We start from the raw sequence: 13,847 nt of genomic DNA on the forward strand, positions 1-13,847 counted from the left end.
TCTCAGTGTCTCTGACATAGGGTTTCACTGTCCCGGGAAAGTCTCTGCTAACACCGTGCAGAGCGCTGTGCCCAATATACAGAAACGTCTTGCGGTATCTCCTACAGGGAAAGTGCCAGGAGGGAATTGCGGAGCTTGTTCTCAGTGTCTCTGAGAATTGCTCTGATTATCTGTGTGACCTCTTTGCTAAGACTCTCCAGAGAGCCGTCCTCAAAACAAACACACATCTTGACATATCTCCCACATTGATCGCAGTGTCTCCAGAAACGGCATTCAAGGAGCCAGGAGGTTTTCTCCCTACACTGTCCATTGAGTTGTCCTCAAAACCAATATACATCCTGCTATATCTCCCACATGGAAAGTGCCAGGAGGGAGAAGTGGGGATTATGTTTAGACTTTCTCGGAACTGCTTCAAATCAACTAGATATCTTTGTGCTGTAAATCTCCCAACAGCCAAACGCAAAAGCAGCAAACATCTCGCTGTATGTCCCACATCCAAAGTGCCAAGAGAGAGCTTGCTCTCCCTGTCTTTGAGTACTGTTTTCACTGTCCCGGTTACCTCTTTGCTAACATTCTCTTCAGAGCCGCAGTGAAACCAGGAACCACGTGGAGAAGGCAGCCACACTGAAAGTGCCTGGAGGGAACATTGGGGCTTCTTCTCAGTGTCTCTGACATAGGGTTTCACTGTCCCGGGAAAGTCTCTGCTAACACCGTGCAGAGCGCTGTGCCCAATATACAGAAACGTCTTGCGGTATCTCCTACAGGGAAAGTGCCAGGAGGGAATTGCGGAGCTTGTTCTCAGTGTCTCTGAGAATTGCTCTGATTATCTGTGTGACCTCTTTGCTAAGACTCTCCAGAGAGCCGTCCTCAAAACAAACACACATCTTGACATATCTCCCACATTGATCGCAGTGTCTCCAGAAACGGCATTCAAGGAGCCAGGACCTTTTCTCCCTACACTGTCCATTGAGTTGTCCTCAAAACCAATATACATCCTGCTATATCTCCCACATGGAAAGTGCCAGGAGGGAGAAGTGGGGATTATGTTTAGACTTTCTCGGAACTGCTTCAAATCAACTAGATATCTTTGTGCTGTAAATCTCCCAACAGCCAAACGCAAAAGCAGCAAACATCTCGCTGTATGTCCCACATCCAAAGTGCCAAGAGAGAGCTTGCTCTCCCTGTCTTTGAGTACTGTTTTCACTGTCCCGGTTACCTCTTTGCTAACATTCTCTTCAGAGCTGCAGTGAAACCAGGAACCACGTGGAGAAAGCACCCACACTGAAAGTGCCTGGAGGGAACATTGGGGCTTCTTCTCAGTGTCTCTGACATAGGGTTTCACTGTCCCGGGAAAGTCTCTGCTAACACCGTGCAGAGCGCTGTGCCCAATATACAGAAACGTCTTGCGGTATCTCCTACAGGGAAAGTGCCAGGAGGGAATTGTGGAGCTTGTTCTCAGTGTCTCTGAGAATTGCTCTGATTATCTGTGTGACCTCTTTGCTAAGACTCTCCAGAGAGCCGTCCTCAAAACAAACACACATCTTGACATATCTCCCACATTGATCGCAGTGTCTCCAGAAACGGCATTCAAGGAGCCAGGACCTTTTCTCCCTACACTGTCCATTGAGTTGTCCTCAAAACCAATATACATCCTGCTATATCTCCCACATGGAAAGTGCCAGGAGGGAGAAGTGGGGATTATGTTTAGACTTTCTCGGAACTGCTTCAAATCAACTAGATATCTTTGTGCTGTAAATCTCCCAACAGCCAAATGCAAAAGCAGCAAACATCTCGCTGTATGTCCCACATCCAAAGTGCCAAGAGAGAGCTTGCTCTCCCTGTCTTTGAGTACTGTTTTCACTGTCCCGGTTACCTCTTGGCTAACATTCTCTTCAGAGCTGCAGTGAAACCAGGAACCACGTGGAGAAAGCACCCACACTGAAAGTGCCTGGAGGGAACATTGGGGCTTCTTCTCAGTGTCTCTGACATAGGGTTTCACTGTCCCGGGAAAGTCTCTGCTAACACCGTGCAGAGCGCTGTGCCCAATATACAGAAACGTCTTGCGGTATCTCCTACAGGGAAAGTGCCAGGAGGGAATTGTGGAGCTTGTTCTCAGTGTCTCTGAGAATTGCTCTGATTATCTGTGTGACCTCTTTGCTAAGACTCTCCAGAGAGCCGTCCTCAAAACAAACACACATCTTGACATATCTCCCACATTGATCGCAGTGTCTCCAGAAACGGCATTCAAGGAGCCAGGACCTTTTCTCCCTACACTGTCCATTGAGTTGTCCTCAAAACCAATATACATCCTGCTATATCTCCCACATGGAAAGTGCCAGGAGGGAGAAGTGGGGATTATGTTTAGACTTTCTCGGAACTGCTTCAAATCAACTAGATATCTTTGTGCTGTAAATCTCCCAACAGCCAAATGCAAAAGCAGCAAACATCTCGCTGTATGTCCCACATCCAAAGTGCCAAGAGAGAGCTTGCTCTCCCTGTCTTTGAGTACTGTTTTCACTGTCCCGGTTACCTCTTGGCTAACATTCTCTTCAGAGCTGCAGTGAAACCAGGAACCACGTGGAGAAAGCACCCACACTGAAAGTGCCTGGAGGGAACATTGGGGCTTCTTCTCAGTGTCTCTGACATAGGGTTTCACTGTCCCGGGAAAGTCTCTGCTAACACCGTGCAGAGCGCTGTGCCCAATATACAGAAACGTCTTGCGGTATCTCCTACAGGGAAAGTGCCAGGAGGGAATTGCGGAGCTTGTTCTCAGTGTCTCTGAGAATTGCTCTGATTATCTGTGTGACCTCTTTGCTAAGACTCTCCAGAGAGCCGTCCTCAAAACAAACACACATCTTGACATATCTCCCACATTGATCGCAGTGTCTCCAGAAACGGCATTCAAGGAGCCAGGACCTTTTCTCCCTACACTGTCCATTGAGTTGTCCTCAAAACCAATATACATCCTGCTATATCTCCCACATGGAAAGTGCCAGGAGGGAGAAGTGGGGATTATGTTTAGACTTTCTCGGAACTGCTTCAAATCAACTAGATATCTTTGTGCTGTAAATCTCCCAACAGCCAAACGCAAAAGCAGCAAACATCTCGCTGTATGTCCCACATCCAAAGTGCCAAGAGAGAGCTTGCTCTCCCTGTCTTTGAGTACTGTTTTCACTGTCCCGGTTACCTCTTTGCTAACATTCTCTTCAGAGCCGCAGTGAAACCAGGAACCACGTGGAGAAAGCACCCACACTGAAAGTGCCTGGAGGGAACATTGGGGCTTCTTCTCAGTGTCTCTGACATAGGGTTTCACTGTCCCGGGAAAGTCTCTGCTAACACCGTGCAGAGCGCTGTGCCCAATATACAGAAACGTCTTGCGGTATCTCCTACAGGGAAAGTGCCAGGAGGGAATTGCGGAGCTTGTTCTCAGTGTCTCTGAGAATTGCTCTGATTATCTGTGTGACCTCTTTGCTAAGACTCTCCAGAGAGCCGTCCTCAAAACAAACACACATCTTGACATATCTCCCACATTGATCGCAGTGTCTCCAGAAACGGCATTCAAGGAGCCAGGAGGTTTTCTCCCTACACTGTCCATTGAGTTGTCCTCAAAACCAATATACATCCTGCTATATCTCCCACATGGAAAGTGCCAGGAGGGAGAAGTGGGGATTATGTTTAGACTTTCTCGGAACTGCTTCAAATCAACTAGATATCTTTGTGCTGTAAATCTCCCAGCAGCCAAACGCAAAAGCAGCAAACATCTCGCTGTATGTCCCACATCCAAAGTGCCAAGAGAGAGCTTGCTCTCCCTGTCTTTGAGTACTGTTTTCACTGTCCCGGTTACCTCTTGGCTAACATTCTCTTCAGAGCCGCAGTGAAACCAGGAACCACGTGGAGAAGGCACCCACACTGAAAGTGCCTGGAGGGAACATTGGGGCTTCTTCTCAGTGTCTCTGACATAGGGTTTCACTGTCCCGGGAAAGTCTCTGCTAACACCGTGCAGAGCGCTGTGCCCAATATACAGAAACGTCTTGCGGTATCTCCTACAGGGAAAGTGCCAGGAGGGAATTGCGGAGCTTGTTCTCAGTGTCTCTGAGAATTGCTCTGATTATCTGTGTGACCTCTTTGCTAAGACTCTCCAGAGAGCCGTCCTCAAAACAAACACACATCTTGACATATCTCCCACATTGATCGCAGTGTCTCCAGAAACGGCATTCAAGGAGCCAGGAGGTTTTCTCCCTACACTGTCCATTGAGTTGTCCTCAAAACCAATATACATCCTGCTATATCTCCCACATGGAAAGTGCCAGGAGGGAGAAGTGGGGATTATGTTTAGACTTTCTCAGAACTGCTTCAAATCAACTAGATATCTTTGTGCTGTAAATCTCCCAACAGCCAAACGCAAAAGCAGCAAACATCTCGCTGTATGTCCCACATCCAAAGTGCCAAGAGAGTAATGTAGAGCTTGCTCACCCTGTCTTTGAGTACTGTTTTCACTGTCCCGGTTACCTCTTTGCTAACATTCTCTTCAGAGCTGCAGTGAAACCAGGAACCACATGGAGAAGGCACCCACACTGAAAATGCCTGGAAGGAACGTTGGGGCTTCTTCTCAGTGTCTCTGACATAGGGTTTCACTGTCCCGGGAAAGTCTCTGCTAACACCCTGCAGAGCGCTGTGCCCAATATACAGAAACGTCTTGCGGTATCTCCTACAGGGAAAGTGCCAGGAGGAATTGTGGAGCTTGGTCTCAGTGTCTCTGAGAATTGCTCTGATTATCCGTGTGACCTCTTTGCTAAGACTCTCCAGAGAGCCGTCCTCAAAACCAACACACATCTTGACATATCTCCCACTTTGATCGCAGTGTCTTCAGGAACGGCATTCAAGGAGCCAGGAATCTTTCTGCCCACACTCTCCGGGGAGAGTTCCTTAAAACCAATATACATCCTGCTATATCTCCCACATGGAAAGTGCCAGGAGGGAGAAGTGGGGATTATGTTGAGACTTTCTCAGAACTGCTTCAAATCAACTAGATATCTTTGTGCTGTAAATCTCCCAACAGCCAAACGCAAAAGCAGCAAACATCTTGCTGTATGTCCCACATTGAAAGTGCCAAGAGAGTAATGTAGAGCTTGCTCTCCCTGTCTTTGAGTACTGTTTTCACTGTCCCGGTTACCTCTTTGCTAACATTCTCTTCAGAGCTGCAGTGAAACCAGGAACCACATGGAGAAGGCACCCACACTGAAAATGCCTGGAAGGAACGTTGGGGCTTCTTCTCACTGTCTCTGACATAGGGTTTCACTGTCCCGGGAAAGTCTCTGCTAACACCCTGCAGAGCGCAGTGCCCAATATACAGAAACGTCTTGCGGTATCTCCTACAGGGAAAGTGCCAGGAGGGAATTGTCGATCTTGGTCTCAGTGTCTCTGAGAATTGCTCTGATTATCCGTGTGACCTCTTTGCTAAGACTCTCCAGAGAGCCGTCCTCAAAACCAACACACATCTTGACATATCTCCCACATTGATCGCAGTGTCTCCAGGAACGGCATTCAAGGAGCCAGGAACTTTTCTCCCTACACTGTCCATTGAGTTGTCCTCCAAACCAATATACATCCTGCTATATCTCCCACATGGAAAGTGCCAGGAGGCAAAAGTGCGGATTATGCTTAGACTTTCTCAGAACTGCTTCAAATCAACTAGATATCTTTGTGCTGTAAATCTCCCAACAGCCAAACGCAAAAGCAGCAAACATCTCGCTGTATGTCCCACACCCAAAGTGCCAAGAGAGAGCTTGCTCTCCCTGTCTTTGAGTACTGTTTTCACTGTCCCGGTTACCTCTTTGCTAACATTCTCTTCAGAGCCGCAGTGAAACCAGGAACCACGTGGAGAAGGCACCCACACTAAAAGTGCCTGGAGGGAACATTGGGGCTTCTTCTCAGTGTCTCTGACATAGGGTTTCACTGTCCCGGGAAAGTCTCTGCTAACACCCTGCAGAGTGCAGTGCCCAATATACAGAAACGTCTTGCGGTATCTCCTACAGGGAAAGTGCCAGGAGGGAATTGTCGATCTTGTTCTCAGTGTCTCTGAGAATTGCTCTGATTATCCCTGTGACCTCTTTGCTAAGACTCTCCAGAGAGACGTCCTCAAAACCAACACACATCTTGACATATCTCCCACATTGATCGCAGTGTCTCCAGAAACGGCATTCAAGGAGCCAGGACCTTTTCTCCCTACACTGTCCATTGAGTTGTCCTCAAAACCAATATACATCCTGCTATATCTCCCACATGGAAAGTGCCAGGAGGGAGAAGTGGGGATTATGTTTAGACTTTCTCGGAACTGCTTCAAATCAACTAGATATCTTTGTGCTGTAAATCTCCCAACAGCCAAACGCAAAAGCAGCAAACATCTCGCTGTATGTCCCACATCCAAAGTGCCAAGAGAGAGCTTGCTCTCCCTGTCTTTGAGTACTGTTTTCACTGTCCCGGTTACCTCTTTGCTAACATTCTCTTCAGAGCTGCAGTGAAACCAGGAACCATGTGGAGAAGGCACCCACACTGAAAATGACTGGAAGGAACATTGGGGCTTCTTCTCAGTGTCTCTGACATAGGGTTTCACTGTCCCGGGAAAGTCTCTGCTAACACCGTGCAGAGTGCAGTGCCCAATATACAGAAACGTCTTGTGGTATCTCCTACAGGGAAAGTGCCAGGAGGGAATTGTCGATCTTGTTCTCAGTGTCTCTGAGAATTGCTCTGATTATCCCTGTGACCTCTTTGCTAAGACTCTCCAGAGAGCCGTCCTCAAAACCAACACACATCTTGACATATCTCCCACATTGATCGCAGTGTCTCCAGGAACGGCATTCAAGGAGCCAGGACCTTTTCTCCCTACACTGTCCATCGAGTTGTCCTCAAAACCAATATACATCCTGCTATATCTCCCACATGGAAAGTGCCAGGAGGGAAAAGTGGGGATTATGCTTAGACTTTCTCGGAACTGCTTCAAATCAACTAGATATCTTTGTGCTGTAAATCTCCCAACAGCCAAACGCAAAAGCAGCAAACATCTCGCTGTATGTCCCACATTGAAAGTGCCAAGAGAGTAATGTAGAGCTTGCTCTCCCTGTCTTTGAGTACTGTTTTCACTGTCCCAGTTACCTCTTTGCTAACATTCTCTTCAGAGCTGCAGTGAAACCAGGAACCACGTGGAGAAGGCACCCACACTGAAGATGCCTGGAAGGAACGTTGGGGCTTCTTCTCAGTGTCTCTGACATAGGGTTTCACTGTCCCGGGAAAGTCTCTGCTAACACCCTGCAGAGCGCTGTGCCCAATATACAGAAACATCTTGCGGTATCTCCTACAGGGAAAGTGCCAGGAGGGAATTGTGGAGCTTGTTCTCAGTGTCTCTGAGAATTGCTCTGATTATCCGTGTGACCTCTTTGCTAAGACTCTCCAGAGAGACGTCCTCAAAACCAACACACATCTTGACATATCTCCCACATTGATCGCAGTGTCTCCAGGAACGGCATTCAAGGAGCCAGGAACTTTTCTCCCTACACTGTCCATTGAGTTGTCCTCAAAACCAATATACATCCTGCTATATCTCCCACATGGAAAGTGCCAGGAGGGAGAAGTGGGGATTATGTTGAGACTTTCTCAGAACTGCTTCAAATCATCTAGATATCTTTGTGCTGTAAATCTCCCAACAGCCAAACGCAAAAGCAGCAAACATCTCGCTGTATGTCCCACATCCAAAGTGCCAAGAGAGTAATGTAGAGCTTGCTCACCCTGTCTTTGAGTACTGTTTTCACTGTCCCGGTTACCTCTTTGCTAACATTCTCTTCAGAGCTGCAGTGAAACCAGGAACCACATGGAGAAGGCACCCACACTGAAAATGCCTGGAAGGAACGTTGGGGCTTCTTCTCAGTGTCTCTGACATAGGGTTTCACTGTCCCGGGAAAGTCTCTGCTAACACCCTGCAGAGCGCTGTGCCCAATATACAGAAACGTCTTGCGGTATCTCCTACAGGGAAAGTGCCAGGAGGAATTGTGGAGCTTGGTCTCAGTGTCTCTGAGAATTGCTCTGATTATCCGTGTGACCTCTTTGCTAAGACTCTCCAGAGAGCCGTCCTCAAAACCAACACACATCTTGACATATCTCCCACATTGATCGCAGTGTCTCCAGGAACGGCATTCAAGGAGCCAGGAATCTTTCTGCCCACACTCTCCGGGGAGAGTTCCTTAAAACCAATATACATCCTGCTATATCTCCCACATGGAAAGTGCCAGGAGGGAGAAGTGGGGATTATGTTTAGACTTTCTCAGAACTGCTTCAAATCAACTAGATATCTTTGTGCTGTAAATCTCCCAACAGCCAAACGCAAAAGCAGCAAACATCTCGCTGTATGTCCCACATCCAAAGTGCCAAGAGAGTAATGTAGAGCTTGCTCACCCTGTCTTTGAGTACTGTTTTCACTGTCCCGGTTACCTCTTTGCTAACATTCTCTTCAGAGCTGCAGTGAAACCAGGAACCACATGGAGAAAGCACCCACACTGAAGATGCCTGGAAGGAACGTTGGGGCTTCTTCTCAGTGTCTCTGACATAGGGTTTCACTGTCCCGGGAAAGTCTCTGCTAACACCCTGCAGAGCGCAGTGCCCAATATACAGAAACGTCTTGCGGTATCTCCTACAGGGAAAGTGCCAGGAGGGAATTGTCGATCTTGGTCTCAGTGTCTCTGAGAATTGCTCTGATTATCCGTGTGACCTCTTTGCTAAGACTCTCCAGAGAGCCGTCCTCAAAACCAACACACATCTTGACATATCTCCCACATTGATCGCAGTGTCTCCAGGAACGGCATTCAAGGAGCCAGGAACTTTTCCCCCTACACTGTCCATTGAGTTGTCCTCCAAACCAATATACATCCTGCTATATCTCCCACATGGAAAGTGCCAGGAGGCAAAAGTGCGGATTATGCTTAGACTTTCTCAGAACTGCTTCAAATCAACTAGATATCTTTGTGCTGTAAATCTCCCAACAGCCAAACGCAAAAGCAGCAAACATCTCGCTGTATGTCCCACATCCAAAGTGCCAAGAGAGAGCTTGCTCTCCCTGTCTTTGAGTACTGTTTTCACTGTCCCGGTTACCTCTTTGCTAACATTCTCTTCAGAGCCGCAGTGAAACCAGGAACCACATGGAAAAGGCACCCACACTAAAAGTGCCTGGAGGGAACATTGGGGCTTCTTCTCAGTGTCTCTGACATAGGGTTTCACTGTCCCGGGAAAGTCTCTGCTAACACCCTGCAGAGTGCAGTGCCCAATATAGAGAAACGTCTTGCGGTATCTCCTACAGGGAAAGTGCCAGGAGGGAATTGTCGATCTTGTTCTCAGTGTCTCTGAGAATTGCTCTGATTATCCCTGTGACCTCTTTGCTAAGACTCTCCAGAGAGACGTCCTCAAAACCAACACACATCTTGACATATCTCCCACATTGATCGCAGTGTCTCCAGAAACGGCATTGAAGGAGCCAGGACCTTTTCTCCCTACACTGTCCATTGAGTTGTCCTCAAAACCAATATACATCCTGCTATATCTCCCACATGGAAAGTGCCAGGAGGGAGAAGTGGGGATTATGTTTAGACTTTCTCGGAACTGCTTCAAATCAACTAGATATCTTTGTGCTGTAAATCTCCCAACAGCCAAACGCAAAAGCAGCAAACATCTTGCTGTATGTCCCACATTGAAAGTGCCAAGAGAGTAATGTAGAGCTTGCTCTCCCTGTCTTTGAGTACTGTTTTCACTGTCCCGGTTACCTCTTTGCTAACATTCTCTTCAGAGCTGCAGTGAAACCTGGAACCATGTGGAGAAGGCACCCACACTGAAAATGCCTGGAAGGAACGTTGGGGCTTCTTCTCACTGTCTCTGACATAGGGTTTCACTGTCCCGGGAAAGTCTCTGCTAACACCCTGCAGAGCGCTGTGCCCAATATACAGAAACGTCTTGCGGTATCTCCTACAGGGAAAGTGCCAGGAGGGAATTGTCGATCTTGGTCTCAGTGTCTCTGAGAATTGCTCTGATTATCCGTGTGACCTCTTTGCTAAGACTCTCCAGAGAGCCGTCCTCAAAACCAACACACATCTTGACATATCTCCCACATTGATCGCAGTGTCTCCAGGAACGGCATTCAAGGAGCCAGGAACTTTTCTCCCTACACTGTCCATTGAGTTGTCCTCAAAACCAATATACATCCTGCTATATCTCCCACATGGAAAGTGCCTGGACGGAAAAGTGCGGATTATGCTTAGACTTTCTCAGAACTGCTTCAAATCAACTAGATATCTTTGTGCTGTAAATCTCCCAACAGCCAAACGCAAAAGCAGCAAACATCTCGCTGTATGTCCCACATCCAAAGTGCCAAGAGAGAGCTTGCTCTCCCTGTCTTTGAGTACTGTTTTCACTGTCCCGGTTACCTCTTTGCTAACATTCTCTTCAGAGCCGCAGTGAAACCAGGAACCACATGGAGAAGGCACCCACACTAAAAGTGCCTGGAGGGAACATTGGGGCTTCTTCTCAGTGTCTCTGACATAGGGTTTCACTGTCCCGGGAAAGTCTCTGCTAACACCCTGCAGAGTGCAGTGCCCAATATAGAGAAACGTCTTGCGGTATCTCCTACAGGGAAAGTGCCAGGAGGGAATTGTCGATCTTGTTCTCAGTGTCTCTGAGAATTGCTCTGATTATCCCTGTGACCTCTTTGCTAAGACTCTCCAGAGAGACGTCCTCAAAACCAACACACATCTTGACATATCTCCCACATTGATCGCAGTGTCTCCAGAAACGGCATTGAAGGAGCCAGGACCTTTTCTCCCTACACTGTCCATTGAGTTGTCCTCAAAACCAATATACATCCTGCTATATCTCCCACATGGAAAGTGCCAGGAGGGAGAAGTGGGGATTATGTTTAGACTTTCTCGGAACTGCTTCAAATCAACTAGATATCTTTGTGCTGTAAATCTCCCAACAGCCAAACGCAAAAGCAGCAAACATCTTGCTGTATGTCCCACATTGAAAGTGCCAAGAGAGTAATGTAGAGCTTGCTCTCCCTGTCTTTGAGTACTGTTTTCACTGTCCCGGTTACCTCTTTGCTAACATTCTCTTCAGAGCTGCAGTGAAACCTGGAACCATGTGGAGAAGGCACCCACACTGAAAATGCCTGGAAGGAACGTTGGGGCTTCTTCTCACTGTCTCTGACATAGGGTTTCACTGTCCCGGGAAAGTCTCTGCTAACACCCTGCAGAGCGCTGTGCCCAATATACAGAAACGTCTTGCGGTATCTCCTACAGGGAAAGTGCCAGGAGGGAATTGTCGATCTTGGTCTCAGTGTCTCTGAGAATTGCTCTGATTATCCGTGTGACCTCTTTGCTAAGACTCTCCAGAGAGCCGTCCTCAAAACCAACACACATCTTGACATATCTCCCACATTGATCGCAGTGTCTCCAGGAACGGCATTCAAGGAGCCAGGAACTTTTCTCCCTACACTGTCCATTGAGTTGTCCTCAAAACCAATATACATCCTGCTATATCTCCCACATGGAAAGTGCCTGGACGGAATAGTGCGGATTTTGCTTAGACTTTCTCAGAACTGCTTCAAATCAACTAGATATCTTTGTGCTGTAAATCTCCCAACAGCCAAACGCAAAAGCAGCAAACATCTCGCTGTATGTCCCACATCCAAAGTGCCAAGAGAGAGCTTGCTCTCCCTGTCTTTGAGTACTGTTTTCACTGTCCCGGTTACCTCTTTGCTAACATACTCTTCAGAGCTGCAGTGAAACCAGGAACCATGTGGAGAAGGCACCCACACTGAAAATGACTGGAAGGAACATTGGGGCTTCTTCTCAGTGTCTCTGACATAGGGTTTCACTGTCCCGGGAAAGTCTCTGCTAACACCGTGCAGAGCGCTGTGCCCAATATACAGAAACGTCTTGCGGTATCTCCTACAGGGAAAGTGCCAGGAGGTAATTGTCGATCTTGTTCTCAGTGTCTCTGAGAATTGCTCTGATTATCTGTGTGACCTCTTTGCTAAGACTCTCCAGAGAGACGTCCTCAAAACAAACACACATCTTGACATATCTCCCACATTGATCGCAGTGTCTCCAGGAACGGCATTCAAGGAGCCAGGACCTTTTCTCCCTACACTGTCCATTGAGTTGTCCTCAAAACCAATATACATCCTGCTATATCTCCCACATGGAAAGTGCCAGGAGGGAGAAGTGGGGATTATGTTTAGACTTTCTCGGAACTGCTTCAAATCAACTAGATATCTTTGTGCTGTAAATCTCCCAACAGCCAAACGCAAAAGCAGCAAACATCTTGCTGTATGTCCCACATTGAAAGTGCCAAGAGAGTAATGTAGAGCTTGCTCTCCCTGTCTTTGAGTACTGTTTTCACTGTCCCGGTTACCTCTTTGCTAACATTCTCTTCAGAGCTGCAGTGAAACCAGGAACCACATGGAGAAGGCACCCACACTGAAAATGCCTGGAAGGAACGTTGGGGCTTCTTCTCAGTGTCTCTGACATAGGGTTTCACTGTCCCGGGAAAGTCTCTGCTAACACCCTGCAGAGCGCTGTGCCCAATATACAGAAACGTCTTGCGGTATCTCCTACAGGGAAAGTGCCAGGAGGGAATTGTCGATCTTGGTCTCAGTGTCTCTGAGAATTGCTCTGATTATCCGTGTGACCTCTTTGCTAAGACTCTCCAGAGAGCCGTCCTCAAAACCAACACACATCTTGACATATCTCCCACATTGATCGCAGTGTCTCCAGGAACGGCATTCAAGGAGCCAGGAACTTTTCTCCCTACCCTGTCCATTGAGTTGTCCTCAAAACCAATATACATCCTGCTATATCTCCCACATGGAAAGTGCCTGGACGGAAAAGTGCGGATTATGCTTAGACTTTCTCAGAACTGCTTCAAATCAACTAGATATCTTTGTGCTGTAAATCTCCCAACAGCCAAACGCAAAAGCAGCAAACATCTCGCTGTATGTCCCACATCCAAAGTGCCAAGAGAGAGCTTGCTCTCCCTGTCTTTGAGTACTGTTTTCACTGTCCCGGTTACCTCTTTGCTAACATTCTCTTCAGAGCTGCAGTGAAACCAGGAACCACATGGAGAAGGCACCCACACTAAAAGTGCCTGGAGGGAACATTGGGGCTTCTTCTCAGTGTCTCTGACATAGGGTTTCACTGTCCCGGGAAAGTCTCTGCTAACACCCTGCAGAGCGCTGTGCCCAATACACAGAAACATCTTGCGGTATCTCCTACAGGGAAAGTGCCAGGAGGAATTGTGGAGCTTGTTCTCAGTGTCTCTGAGAATTGCTCTGATTATCTGTGTGACCTCTTTGCTAAGACTCTCCAGAGAGCCGTCCTCAAAACAAACACACATCTTGACGTATCTCCCACATTGATCGCAGTGTCTCCAGAAACGGCATTCAAGGAGCCAGGACCTTTTCTCCCTACACTGTCCATTGAGTTGTCCTCAAAACCAATATACATCCTGCTATATCTCCCACATGGAAAGTGCCAGGAGGGAAAAGTGAGGATTATGTTTAGACTTTCTCGGAACTGCTTCAAATCAACTAGATATCTTTGTGCTGTAAATCTCCCAACAGCCAAACGCAAAAGCAGCAAACATCTCGCTGTATGTCCCACATTGAAAGTGCCAAGAGAGTAATGTAGAGCTTGCTCTCCCTGACTTTGAGTACTGTTTTCACTGTCCCGGTTACCTCTTTGCTAACATTCTCTTCAGAGCTGCAGTGAAACCAGGAACCATGTGGAGAAGGCACCCACACTGAAAATGACTGG

This window comes from Larus michahellis, unplaced genomic scaffold (genome assembly GCF_964199755.1).
Source record: "Larus michahellis unplaced genomic scaffold, bLarMic1.1 SCAFFOLD_52, whole genome shotgun sequence".
Taxonomy (NCBI): domain Eukaryota; kingdom Metazoa; phylum Chordata; class Aves; order Charadriiformes; family Laridae; genus Larus; species Larus michahellis.